The 14883-nt window shown below is 42.2% G+C and overlaps 1 protein-coding gene across 2 annotated transcripts in view; it reads right to left on the bottom strand.

The window, feature by feature from the left end:
• MAOB (monoamine oxidase B) overlaps positions 1-14883 on the bottom strand; it is a 113636-nt gene that overhangs the window by 34173 nt on the left and 64580 nt on the right. The gene's annotated exons all lie outside the window — the stretch shown is intronic.

The raw sequence follows: 14883 nt of genomic DNA, 5'->3' as shown, positions 1-14883 counted from the left end.
TCTCCTAAATCTCCTGCATTAGCAGGTGAGTTCTTAACCACTAGCACCACCTGGGAAGCCCCCTACCAGTTTGTGATAGACACTCAAATGTTTTAGTTCCTTGTGTTCTGAGAACTTAACTTTTCAGCATAAAGATTTTCAGCAGAATTTTCTGTTACTAAATAAATTTGGTGCCACACCCAACACAACAGATAAGCTTCTTTCTGAAACTGGAACTCTTACCATGTAAAATATAAATGCCAGTACAGAAGTGAGGTTACCTAATCTCATTTGCCAATAGTACTTACAAATATCTCAGAGCCAGGACATCCCTGCATGGTGGAGGGTCAGAAAATGGAAACTATAAGTATTACACAATTTAGAAGTGGAAGGAAAACCAATCGCAGGAATGCAAATATCTCTAGGGAGAATCACAAAAGAGGGCCCAGCAAGTTTTTCCCAGGAACAGATACACTAGGTCAACACAGGAGTTCCCAAAGATCAAGGTCAAAGCAAAAAGAAGAGACAAGTTAGGGAGTTCCCTGGTGGTCCAGTTAGGACTCCTAACTTTCACTGTCATGGCCCCAGGTTCAATCCCTGGTTGGGGAACTAAGATCCTGCAAGCAGAGTACAGTCACACACACAATAAGAGATGACTTTAAGGCTCTCTTTGTGACATGTTTACACTACCTGGTGCTTCCAAGAGAGCAGGGATACCTCAACACAGAGATAAAAGGCATATATTAATATTTCTGCAAGGATCACTACTAATATGGCAGCATGTAAGACATCTCTGGGAAACTTAACTTGTTAATGCTGGAAGAAAACAACCATTAATCACTTTTGGTTGATTTGAAAACCTGAGTCAGAAGTTAGGCTGTGTATTCTGACATCATCTTGCAACCAAATTGGAGTAACTGAAGGTCCACAATCAACCCAAATCTCACAATAATCTCAGTCATTCAGCAGAGTTGCATCTCATACTGATTTTGTGGTCACAGAAATAATTTTAATTACAAACTCTATGGTCATATTGCTCTTTCTCCAACAAGGTCCTAAGGTTCTCAGGGAAGAGTTATCATATAGGCTTATTTTTCTTCTTCTATTAGTCAAGATTCTCCAGACAAACAAAGCCAATTGAATGTGTGTGTGTGTGTGTGTGTGTGTGTGTGTGCGTGTGCACGCATGGGAGTGATGAGAGAGAGATTAATTTAATTTAAGGAATTGGCTCAGGCAATTGTAGAGGCTTGGCAACTCCATAATCTACAGGGCAGGCTGGCTGGCTGGAAACTCAGGGAAGAGCTGCAGTTCAAGTCCAAAGACCATCTGCTAGCAGAATTCCCTCTTCCTTGGGGAACCTCAGTGTTTTCTGTTAAGGCCTTTAACTGATTGGATGAGGTCCACTCACATTATGGAGGGGAATCTGCTTTATTCAAAGTCTAATTTAAATGATAATTTCATCTAGAAAAATACTTGCACAGAAGCATCTAGAAGAGTGTTTGATCAAATATCTGGGTGTTGTGGCCTAGCCAAGTTGACATATAAAATTAACTACTACACCTTTCAGCCGGCAAAGAATCTTTCTGCAGTGCATGAGACCCTGGTTCGATCCCAGGATCAGGAAGATCCCCTGGCAAAGGGAATGGCTACCCACTTCAGTATTCCTGCCTGGAGAATTGCAGGGACAGAGGATACAGTTCAGGGGGTCACAAAGAGTGGGACACGACTGAGTAACTAACACTTTCACAAGGTATAATTCACATACAATGAAACTATTTTAAATGAACCATTTGGGAAGTTTTTGACACATTGTATGTACCTGTGTAACCATTATCACAATCAAGATATAAAACATTTCCATCACCCCAGAAAGTTCTCTCTTACCCCTTCCCAGTCAATTCCTATTCCCTTTCTGCCCCTAGACAACCACTGATCAGTTTTTCGTCACTATAGATTGGTTTTGCGTTTTCTAGAATTTTTTTTTTTTACAAATGGAATCATGCAGTATGTATGACTCCACCTTTATCTGCCTTCTTTTGCTCAACATGGTATTCTTCAGGCTCATCCATGCTGCAATGGTCCCTTTTGATTGCTGAGTGTTTCACTGTATGGATGCACCATGGTTTGTTAATCCATTCCTCTGCCGATGATTGTTTCCAGGTTTGATTCCTTGTGAATAAAGCTATTATGAACATCTTTGTACAGGTCTTTTTGTCACACACACATTATGTATTTTTTTTCTCTTGAATAAATGCCTAGGAGCAGAATGGCTGAGCTGCATGGTAGCTGTACATTAAACTTTTCAAGTTTAACAGTTTCCCAAAGTGATTCTACCACTTTACATTCTCACCAGAAATGTACAAGAGTTGTACTTGCTCCAAAGCCTGAACAACACTTGGTTGACTTTTACGCTTTAAGTACCCTTTTGATTTTAGAATATTAGACTTATAGAGAAATTGCAGAGACAGTACAGAAAGTGTCTTTATACCTTTCGACTAGTTTTCTCTAATGCTAATATTGTACATTACCACTGTACATTTCTGAAAACTTGGATCCACAGGATCATTCATTGCAAAGGACATGTGGGTCCCACTCCAGCACTGCCTCTCCAAAGTTGATTGACATGGAAAAAGTAAGTTGCTTGATCTCATTAGGCCCCATATATCAATCTTTCCAACTCGACAACTCTTGGCCCCATCTTCTTCCTCCAGGAAGTATGTCCAGATTACCATAAACAACTGGGTTGGGGGCCTTCTCCATGTCCCAGAGCTCACCTGACACTAACTACACTGCACTAGTGTCATGCATTTACCACTCTGTGTTAGCCACTGGACTCTAAGCTACAAGATCACACACTCTGGAGCCAATCTTATGATCAGGTCACATCTCTGCCACTCACTAGCTGTGTTCAGCTGCTTAAGCTCTCTGTCCTCAGTTTATCCATGTGTAAAATGGGATGACAGTCACTACCTCATAGATGTACTGGAAAGATGAAGTGAGATGACTCACGTGAGTTACTCTGACATCTGGCATATTGTCAGTTCTCAACAAACAATGTTGCTGTTATTCCTGCAGCAGTTACCACTGCTGTAATTATTATTTTTGCATGTCTAGGACCTGTAGGCATAGACTGCTGGCACACAGTAGGTTCAGAATAAATGTTGGATATCATCTCAGGTGTGTGACTTTGAACTTACTTTTTTGACACACAGTGTCCTAAATTCTAAGAAAGATCTTTGGTCTTAGTCCCTTTGGGCTGCTCTAACAACAACAACCCCCCCCCCCCAAAAAAAAAACAATACACTGGGTTTTTATGAATAACAGAAACATATTTCTCAAAGTTCTGGAGGTTGGGAAGTTCAAGGTCAAGACACTGGCAGATGTGGTGTCTGGTGAGGACCAAATTCCTGGTTCACAGATGACCATCTTCCTGCTATGTCATCACATAGTAGAAGAGACAAAGGTGCTTTCTAGGTCTTTTTATAAGGGCACTAATCTCATTCATGAGGACTTTGCCCTTATGACCTAATCACCTCTCAAAAGCTCTGTCTTTTAATACTATCTCACTGCGGGTTAGGATTTCAATATATGAATTGGAGGGAGGGCACAAACATTTGGTTTACAGCAGGTTTCCTACGCTATTATTAACTTCTTTGCTTTTAAGTTCCCTCTTTGGGCCCCTGCAGCTCCCCACCACCAATCTTTGTCCCTCTTCCCACCACACCCCAGAGATGCACTTATAAAAGGAGGTGAGAGATAGAACTCCCGCAGTAAAGAAACAGGTCAGGCTACCCCGCAAAGACAGAGTACACCCAAGGCTGGCACTCGAAGACCTCTCCCTGGACTCTTTGGGCCTTCTGCCCACAGGTAAAAGAGATTAGAAAGAGATAAAACCACAAGCAGGTTGAAAAATCACCCCTTAAATGGGAAGCACAGCCCATTTTTGCTGCAAAAATCTTTAGGACCAAGAATCAGTTCAATTCAGTTCAGTCGCTCAGTCGTATATGACTCTTTGCAACCCCGTGGACTGCAGCACGCCAGGCCTCCCTGTTCATCACCAACTCCTGGAGTTTACTCAAACTCATGTCCATTGAGTCGGTGATGACATCCAACCATCTTATCTTCTGTCATCCCCTTCTCCTCCTGCCCTCAACCTTTCCTAGCATGAGGGTCTTTACAAATGAGTCAGTTCTTCACATCAAGTGGCCAAAGTATTGGAGTTGCAGCTTCAACATCAGTCCTTCCAATGGACATTCAAGACTGATTTCTTTTAGGATGGACTGGTTAAGAGTCTTCTCCAACACCACAGTTCAAAAGCATCAATTCTTCGGTGCTCAGAGTCCAACTCTCACATCCATATATGACTACTGGAAAAACCATAGATTTGACTAGATGGACCTTTGTTGGCAAAGTAATGTCTCTGCTTTTTAACACGCTGTCTAGGTTGGTCATAACTTTTCTTCCAAGGAGCAAGCATCTTTTTATTTCATGGTTGCAGTCACCATCTGAAGTGATTTTGGAGCCCAAGAAAATAAAGTCTGCCACTGTTTCCACTGTTTCTCCATCTATTTGCCATGAAGTGATGGGACTGGATGCCATGATCTTTGTTTTCTGAATGTTGAGCTTTAAGTCAACTTTTTCACTCTCCTCTTTCACTTTCATCAGAGGCTCTTTAGTTCTTCTTCATACCATAAGTTCTTCTTTCTACCATAAGAGTTATGTCATTTGTATATCTGAGGTTACTGATATATCTCCCAGCAATCTTGATTCCAGCTTGTGCTTCATCCAGGCCAGCATTTCTCATGATGTACTCTGCATATAAGTTCAATAAGCAGGGTGACAATATACAGTCTTGATGTACTCCTTTTCCTATTTGGAACCAGTCTGTTGTTCCATGCTCCAGGACCAAGAATGGAGGGGAAGAAATTAGTAATCAGACAGACAATTAGCTTATTCAGTGCTTTGAGTGTGCTTGTTTTCACAAACACTTTGGTTCTGCCAGAAATCACCATCAGATGACTTGAAGAAGCATGTGAGCCCAGCAGATTTGATTAATTGGTGCCTGCTCTGTCACTGCCAAGGTCTGCACCAACAGCCACAGCAGCTCCTGGGAACATAAGGGCAATGGCTTCAGAAACTGGGAACTTCCAACTGATGCATGTGGTTTGGCCCAAGAAAAGGTGAAGAACACCTTTTGGGTGAGGGCAGAGTTACCATGACCTGCACAGAGAGCCCCATCCAACAACAGTGACCTATTTCTCCTTTCTGGTTAATCTTCAACCTATTGTGAAATGGGTACCTCTCCACCATCCCTCCCTCCTTTCTCAAGGATAACGCCTTTGTACAGCACACATCATATGGAAAGGATATGATGGAGGTGGGGAGGTGGCTTCCAAGACTGCACTTGATAGATGCCAGCTTAGCAGCCCAGTTGAGACGTCACCCCCACTGAAAGCCAGGCATTCAACTGGGTCCTAAACACAGTGGGGGCTGCACCAAACAGCAATCATTCCAGCAACATGATGGGGTCAGAGATCAGCTGCCAAAGCCCTCCTAAATCAGAAATGTTCTTAGATAGGAGGTGTGTTCAGAACTCTAAAGCCAAAACCAAAGTGAGAAGTGACCACCACAAAGAGCTCTGTGTGAGTAAATGGAAACTAAACAATGTACAAAGATCACCATGATGAAGAAGAATAAAACACTTTACCCTTTTTATGTGCTCATTTACTGACAGTTCTTGGTGTCTTACATCCAAGCAAGTAGCACCTTAGCTAAGTTTATAAAAGCGATTACATCTTTTAGTGTCTTTGGGGTACTGTTTCCAAGACCCACAGCAGATACCCAAATCCATGAATTCTCAAGTCCCAGGGCTGACCCTCTGTATCCGTGAGTTCTATATCCATGGATTCAACCAACCACGATCATAAATATAATACATGATCTGTGGTTGGTTGAATCTGCAAACATGGAGAGCCAACTGTATTGTTGTATAAAATTACAGAAATCTTATGATAAACCCAGGAAATAATTATTATTAGAGCCGTAAAAACTCAAGTCTTCAAGCTTCAGGGAATAAGTAGGGGAAGTAGGAAAATGTCTAAATTTGTTTGACATGACCAAAGATACTGCGAGACTTTTGTGCCTCAGATTTGGCTTTTGTAGAAACATTCCAGTGATTATTACTATTTACAATATTGCCCAGGGAGGCTTGTCTCATCTGAGGAAATCATGGGAAGATATCAGAGTAAGTCCCCAGCTCAGGGACAAAGCAACATATCACAACAGATTGAATGCCAAATGTAGATAGGAGAATCCAGCTATTTCCTCTTCAGCAAGATGGGAAAGATATGCAAAAATGAAAATCAATGCCACTCACTCATGTGTTTGCTTTAGAAAACATCTTTTTTTTTCCCATAAAACTATGTTAACTTGTCATAGGGGTATTATTGTTACTTTAGGTGAATTGGGCTTCCCTGGTGGCTCAGCTGGTAAAGAATCCACCTGCAATGCGGGAGGCCTGGGTTCAGTCCCTGGGTTGGGAAGATCCCCTGGAGAAGGGAAAGGTTACCCACTCTAGTATTCTGGCCTGGAGAATTCCATGGACTATATAGTCTAGTGGACTATATATGGTCTAGTCAAATGGACTATATATAGTCTAGTCAAAGCTATGGTCTTTCCAGTAGTCATGTATGGATGTGACAGTTGGACTATAAAGAAAGTTGAAATGAAAAGAATTCATTTCAACTTTCTTTATAGTCCAACTGTCACATCCATACATGACTACTGGAAAGACCATAGCTTTGACTAGACTATATATAGTCCATTTGACTAGACCATATATAGTCCACTAGACTATATAGTCCATGGAATTCTCCAGGCCAGAATACTAGAGTGGGTAACCTTTCCCTTCTCCAGGGGATCTTCCCAACCCAGGGACTGAACCCAGGCCTCCCGCATTGCAGGTGGATTCTTTACCAGCTGAGCCACCAGGGAAGCCCAATTCACCTAAAGTAACAATAATACCCCTATGACAAGTGGTGCACTGGGAAGACCCAGAGGAATCGGGTGGAGAGGGAGGTGGGAGGGGGGATCGGGATTGGGAATACATGTAAATCCATGGCTGATTCATAGCAATGTATGACAAAACCCACTGGAAAAAAAAAATAATAATAAAAAAAAAAAAATAAATTAAAAAAAAAAAAAAAAAAAAAAAAAAAAAACTTGCACAGATGTTCATATAATAAGCATTATTCATATCAAACAAAAAGTAGAAACAAATCAAATTTATATAATTGGATGAATGAATAAATAATACATTGTATATCCATAAAAAAAAAAAAAAAAAAGAAAGTTGAGCACCGAAGAATTGATGCTTTTGAACTGTGGTGTTGGAGAAGACTCTTGAGAGTCCCTTGGACTATAAGGAGATCCAACAAGTCCCTCCTAAAGAAAATCAGTCCTGAATATTCATTGGAAGGACTGATGCTAAAGCTGAAACTCCAATACTTAGGCCACCTGATGCGAAGAACTGACACATTAGAAAAGACCCTGATGCTGGGAAAGATTGAAGGCAGGAGAAGATCAGACGACAGAGGATGAGATGGTTGGATGGCATCACCAACTCCATAGACATGAGTTTAAGCAAGCTCTGGGAGTTGGTGATGGACAGGGAAGCCTGGTGTGCTGCAGTCCATGGGGTCGCAAATAGTTGGACACAACTGAGCAACTTTCACTTTCACTTTAGGTGAATTAATAGATATTGTTTAAAACTCTCAGTTTTGATTCCTAATATGGAAAATACAAACAGATGGAGTCATTTGAGCCAAAGTTACTTGAAGTTCTCAGTAATTTTCAAGAATGTAAGTCTGAGAAGACCTGAAACAGAAGCACAGGAGGAGGGATGCAGGGTGGCTTTAAAAGACCAAAGAATGGACTCAAAACAGTCTCTGAAACTTGATAGCTGTGTGACTACAGGCAAGTTGCTCAACATTTGTGTACTCCAATCCTTAGATTTGGAATAATGGTACCCATCTCACAGGGGTATTGTAAGAATTAAACCAAATGATACATAGCAAATAGGATGCACTCACTAAATGGATGGTGCTGACGGTTTTAGGATCATGAGGCATGCCCTGTCATTTATACAACCACTTCTTACCCATAAATCCATGTTTATCAATTAATCTCCTTTGGGTAAATTCCTAGAATCAGAAAACCTGGCTCGGAGATTGATGTGTGACAATTTAAAGGAAACTTGCAGACAACGAGCAACCAACTTGATTATCACATGGCCTTATTTTGTAGCCTTTGAGCCATGTGAGCCAGTGAAAACACCTGAAATCTGCCTTCTCGGCCCATAATGGGATGGGCTGGCTTGGCAGGCACACACATCACTAACGACAGCAACAATCCTGATGTTCCAGGTATTCTCGCCCTTCTCCTGACCCTCCTTCTCTGGAGGCAAAAGCTGCCCACCCTGAATTTGGTCCCATATGGGATGCCCTTTTGCCATCTTATTTCCCACATTGATGCAAAGAACTGACTCATTGGAAAAGACCCTGATGCTGGAAAAGATTGAAGGCAGGAGGAGAAGAGGACGACAGAGGATGAGATGGTTGAATGGCATCACCGACTCAATGGACATGAGTTTGAGCAAGCTTCAGGAGTTGGTGTTGGACAGGGAGGCCTGGTGTGTTACAGTCCATGGGGTTGCAAAGAGTCGGACATGACTAAGTGAATGAACTGAACTTCCCATGCTGACCCCAGTCTCTGCAGTAAGGACAGGTGAGCCCAAGCTACTTCCAGTTCTCAGTAATCTTCAAGAATGAAAAAAGTCTGAGAAGGGCTGGAATACAACCACAGGAGAAGGGGTACAGGGTGACTTTTAAAAGACCAAAGAACAGATTCAAAACAGATTCCTTCTCAGTGTCTCCTCTGCTGTTCATGGAAATCTTGCCTTCCTCACGGCTGCGAGCCAGAGCCAGCCACCCAGCCCCTCTAGAACTCAATCATTTTTACAGCTCTTGGCAAGGACTCCAATCGAGTCACAGACAAAACAGGAGGAGGACCGAGCTTAACTTTTGATCTATATTTCCAGTTTGGAAGAAAAGAAATTTAATCTACCCCATGGGGGAGGAGGGCAGGAAGCTCTACTTGGGCAAACGGCTTTCTTCCTCTGTTAATGTGTTCTCATTTCTAAGTGCTTGGAGCCTGGTGTCAGCACTGTGTTCTGATTGCATCATCACATGGGTGAAGCTGGAGGGAGGCACAGACAACAGTGACACTTAGTAGAGGAAAGGCCTGGAGAGGTTAGGCAACTGTTGACTGAAACCACTCGCCTTGGCCAGGCCAACCTGACTTTCTCACAACAGGAGGTCTTGATAAGGAATAGAATGCTACTTCCAAAAAACAACCAGGAGAATCTGGGAGGTGCCAAAAGAGGGAGGGTCAAGGCTATGGTTTTTCCAGCAGTCATGTATGGATGTGAGAGTTGGACTATAAAGAAAGCTGAGCACAGAAGAATTGATGCTTTTGTCTTTTTCTTTTCTTTCTTTTTTTTTTTTATTATTTTCTTTTTTTTTTTATTAGTTGGAGGCTAATTACTTCACAACATTTCAGTGGGTTTTGTCATACATTGATATGAATCAGCCATGGATTTACACGTATTCCCCATCCCGATCCCCGCTCCCACCTCCCTCTCCACCCGATTCCTCTACTGTGGTGTTGGAGAAGACTCTTGAGAGTCCCTTGGACTGCAAGGAGATCCAACCAGTCCATCCTAAAGGAGATCAGTCCTGGGTGTTCATTGGAAGGATATTAAAGCTGAAACTTCAATACTTTGGCCATCTGATGCGAAGAGCTGACTCACTGGAAAAGACCCTGATGCTGGGAAAGATTGGGGGCAGGAGGAGAAGGGGACGACAGAGGATGAGATGGTTGGATGGCATCACCGACTCAATGGGCATGGGATTGGGTGGACTCTGGGAGTTGGTGATGGACAGGGAGGCCTGGCATGCTGTGGTTCCTGGGGTTGCAAAGAGTCAGACATGACTGAGTGACTGAACTGAACTGAACTGAAAGAGGGAGGAGATGAGCAACCTCCCAGACATCCTCATGTTGGATTCCATCTTGGCTGAGAGATGTACACCACCAGAAAGGACCTTGAGTCAGACCAAGCAAGGTGACTGGTTAGAGACAACCCAGAAAGCTAACATCATCACCATAAAACCTGAGACTGCGATCTACATGACAGAGCAGTTCTCCTGGGTTCCCTTACCCTCCTGCTCTCCTCCTGGGCATGCCTTCCCAATAAAGCTCTCACTTTGTCAGCCCGTGTATCTCCTCGGGCAATCCATTTCAGTGTGTTAGACAGGAGCTCACTCTTGGGCCCTTGAAGGGTCCCTCTTCCTGCAACAGAACTGTCCATGTAGGGAGAAATAGGGAAGGTGATTGTGGTAGTGGCTGAGACATTAGGCAAAGCTCTGCAGGAATTATAATAACAAACATTAACAGCAACAATTGAGAGTGAATGTTTACCCCATTCGGGCCTTGTTCTGTATACTTTGCATGTATTAATTCATTAACCTTCACAGCCATCCTTTCAGATGGAGAAGCTGAGACACAGAGAGGTAAAATAATTATCAAAGTCTCACAACTACTAAGTGGCAACAGGATTGAAATTCAGACATTCAAAAGCCAATGCTCTTGATCATGAAACTTTCCAGCCTTTAATTATAATTATTGAATACCATTTGCCAGACACTAGGTTAATGGTCTTACTTAAATTAATTCTCACAACAACCCAGTGAGTAAATTGCTAATTGTATGTTTCACTTTACAGATGCGTTCTGAAGCACACAGAGGTTGAGTGATATGTTCAAAGGTCACACAGCTTGCATGCAAGTAGAACAGAATTTAACCTCAGGTTTGTGCATTTAGAGCTCAAGCACTTACTTAGATCTCTGCTCTGTGAGCCGCTGCTCAAGAAGGTCTCTGGAAAATATTTAGATTCAGGAACCACTTGAGATTCTTACAAACCAGGTGTAAGCTAATGATGGGTTCAGTAAACTGCCAGATCTTCTCTGTGACTCTCCAGGCAAAGACCAGTCCACCCCCCTCCTCAGATGACTTCCATGCCAGTTCATTAGCTCACAGATACTTCTTTTTCTTTCTTTCTTTTTTTTTGGGTGTGAAACAAGATACAGGCATAAAGAACAGAATTTTAGAGTTTTGAACTCAGAGAAGGAGAGGGTGGGATGATTTGAGAGAATGGCATTGAAACATATATATTACCATATGTAAAATAGATAACCAGTTGCAAGTTTGATGCATGAAGCAGGGCACCCAAAGCTGGTGCTCTGTGACAACCTAGAGGGATGGGGTGGGAGGGAGCTGGGAGGGGGTTTCAGGATGGAGGGGACACATGTATACCTATGGTCGATTCATGTCGATGTATGGCAAAAACCATCTCATTTTTGTAAATAATTATCCTCCAATCAAAATAAATAGATAAATTTTTTTGAAAAAGAAATTTTAAAATTACATAGGTCAACAAATATTTCTTGACCACCTCCTAAGCACCTATTCCAGGCTCTGGGGGCACAGTACTGAGTGACAACAGATAAAAGTCTCTGCTCTCCTGGGAGCTTGCACTGTAATAGACTGAAACAAAATAAACTAAAGCAGAGGCTAAAAACTTAAAGAAGAAAATCATGTGGCATATTAAAAGATGATAAGTGCTATGAAGGAAGTGCTGCTGGGTGCTCCGTGGTGACCTAGAGGAGTGCAATGGGGGATGCGGGTGGGAGGGAAGTCCAAGATCGATGGGGATATATGTATACATATAACTAATTCACTTCATCGTATAGCAGGAACTAATGCAACATGGTAAAGTGATTACACTCTAATTAAAAAGCAGAAAGAAAAAGAGAGTAGGAAAGGCAAAGAGGGAGTGTTGTTGGTTTGGGGTTGATTGTAATTTTAAATAAGGTGGTCAGGGAAGGCCTCACTGAGAAGGTACTGTTTGAAGGAAAAGATGAGAAGAGGGAACCATGTGACTCTCTGTGGTGGGGCAGGAGAGGAAAGAGTGCTTTAGTTAGAGGGCCCGGCAAGCATCCTGAGATGAAACAGATGCACAAAGAACAGAAAGGAGGCCTGTTTCACCCTCTTTCTTCTGCTCACTGGAATAATCCAGGCTGGAAGGAGGTGGTTGCTGAGGAGAGGCCTTCATGGTCTGATCTCTGCAGGACAACCTCACCCCGGCATCATGGCTCCATGTGCCCTCAAATGTTCCTTTGCCTTCTGAGTTGTGGCCGTGCAAAGCTTAAACTACTTTCTACACCCAGCTCAAGACTCACTTTCTTCAGGAAGCCTTCCAAAAATTCACCTCACCCCCTATTACTGTTCAAAACATAAAGTTCACTCCACTTTGAATTCTTACCATAGCAACTTATATTAATATTTTGTCAGCTCGACATTATTCTCTAGGTGTTCCATGTGATTTTGTCTTCTTTCCCCAGCTACTCAAGGAAAAGAATCAATCATTTACCTCCTCCCATGATGGTTTTGAACTGTGGCGCTGGAGAAGACTCTTGAGAGTCCCTTGGACTGCAAGGAGATCCAACCAGTCAATTCTAAAGAAAATGAGTCCTGAATATTCATTGGAAGGACTGATGCTGAAGCTGAAACTGCAGTACTTTGGCCACCTGATGTGAAGAACTGACTCATTGGAAAAGACCCTGATGCTGGGAAAGATTGAAGGCAGGAGGAGAACAGGACAACAGAAGATGAGATGGTTGGATGGCATCACCGACTTGATGGACGTTAGTTTATTTATTTATTTAACATTTATTTTTTTTCATTTATTTTTATTAGTTGGAGGCTAATTACTTTACAATATTGTAGTGGTTTTTGCCATACATTGACATGAATCAGCCATGGATTTACATGTGTTCCCCATCCCGATCCCCCCTCCTGCCTTCCTCCCCATCCCATCCCTCTGGGTCTTCCCAGTGCACCAGCCCTGAGTACTTGTCTCATGCATCCAACCTGGGCTGGTAGTCTGTTTCACCCTTGATAGCATACTTGTTTCAGAACATCCCACCCTCGCCTTCTCCCACAGAGTCCAAAAGTCTGTTCTGTACATCTGTGTCTCTTTTTCTGTTTTGCATATTGGGTTATTACCATCTTTTTAAATTCCATATGCATTAGTATACTGTATTGGTCTTTATCTTTCTGGCTTACTTGACTCTGTATAATGGGCTCCAGTTTCATCCATCTCATTAGAACTGATTCAAATGAATTCTTTTTAATGGCTGAGTAATATTCCATGGTGTATATGTACCATAGCTTCCTTATCCATTCGTCTGCTGATGGGCATCTAGATTGCTTCCATGTCCTGGCAATTATAAACAGTGCTGCAATGAACATTGGGGTGCACGTGTCTGTTTCAGATCTAGTTTCCTCAGTGTGTATGCCCAGTAGTGGTATTGCTGGGTCATATGGCAGTTCTATTTCCAGTTTTTTAAGGAATCTCCACACTGTTCTCCATAGTGGCTGTACTAGTTTGCATTCCCACCAACAGTGTAACAGGGTTCCCTTTTCTCCACACCCTCTCCAGCATTTATTGCTTGTAGACTTTTGGATAGCAGCCATCCTGACTGGCGTGTAATGGTACCTCGTTGTGGTTTTGATTTGCATTTCTCTGATAATGAGTGATGTTGAGCATCTTTTCATGTGTTTGTTAACCATCTGTATGTCTTCTTTGGAGAAATGTCTGTTTAGTTCTTTGGCCCATTTTTTGATTGGGTCATTTATTTTTCTGGAATTGAGCTGCAGGAGCTGCTTGTATATTTTTGATATTAATCCTTTGTCTGTTGCTTCATTTGCTATTATTTTCTCCCATTCTGAGGGCTGTCTTTTCACCTTGCTTATAGTTTCCTTTGTAGTGCAAAAGCTTTTAAGTTTCATTAGGTCCCATTTGTTTATTTTTGCTTTTATTTCCAATATTCTGGGAGGTGGGTCATAGAGGATCCTGCTGTGATTTATGTCGGAGAGTGTTTTGCCTATGTTCTCCTCTAGGAGTTTTATAGTTTCTGGTCTTACCTTTAGATCTTTAATTCATTTTGAGTTTATTTTTGTGTATGGTGTTAGAAGTTGTTCTAGTTTCATTCTTTTACAAGTGGTTGACCAGTTTTCCCAGCACCACTTGTTAAAAAGGTTGTCTTTTTTACATTGTATATCCTTGCCTCCTTTGTGATGGATGTTAGTTTAAACAAATTCCAGGAGATGGTAAAGGACAGGGAAGCCTGGTGTGCTGCAGTCCATAGGGTCTCAAAGAGTCAGACACGACTGAGTGACTAAATTGACTGACTGATAATGCTTAAGGGTGATGTATATTTGACTGGTGTTTGACAATTGTTGGATAATGGGATGATTGGATGGATGGATAGATGATTGATTGTATGAATAGTGCTACAGACTGAATATTTGTTTCCCCCTCAAATTTGTATGTTGAAGCCTAACCACTCCCCACCCCGCCCCGTGATGGTATGTGAAGGTGGGGGTCTTTGGGAGATGGTTATGAGGGCTTCATTCTCATGAATGAGATCAGCGCCCTTATAAAAGAACGTCTGGAAGCTTCTGCCAAGCAAGGACACAGCGAGCAGACAGCATCACCAGATCTGCCAGTGACCTTGATCTTGGACTTCCCGGCCTCCCGAACTGGGAGAAATAAATTTCTGTTGTTTATAAGCCATCCAGTCTATGGTATTTTGTTATAGCAACCCAAACGGACGAAGGCAAATAGTTTTAAAATAAGAAGAGGAATTCTTCACCGTCTGAAACAGAAGAGCGACTGAATGCTTTCTAAACACCATGAAACTTAATATCTTCTGAAAAAAAACT

This window comes from Dama dama, chromosome X (genome assembly GCF_033118175.1).
Source record: "Dama dama isolate Ldn47 chromosome X, ASM3311817v1, whole genome shotgun sequence".
In the NCBI taxonomy this organism is placed as follows: Eukaryota; Metazoa; Chordata; class Mammalia; order Artiodactyla; family Cervidae; genus Dama; species Dama dama.
The sequence above is the reverse complement of the archived record's forward strand: the minus strand, read 5'-3'. Positions and strand labels throughout refer to the sequence as shown.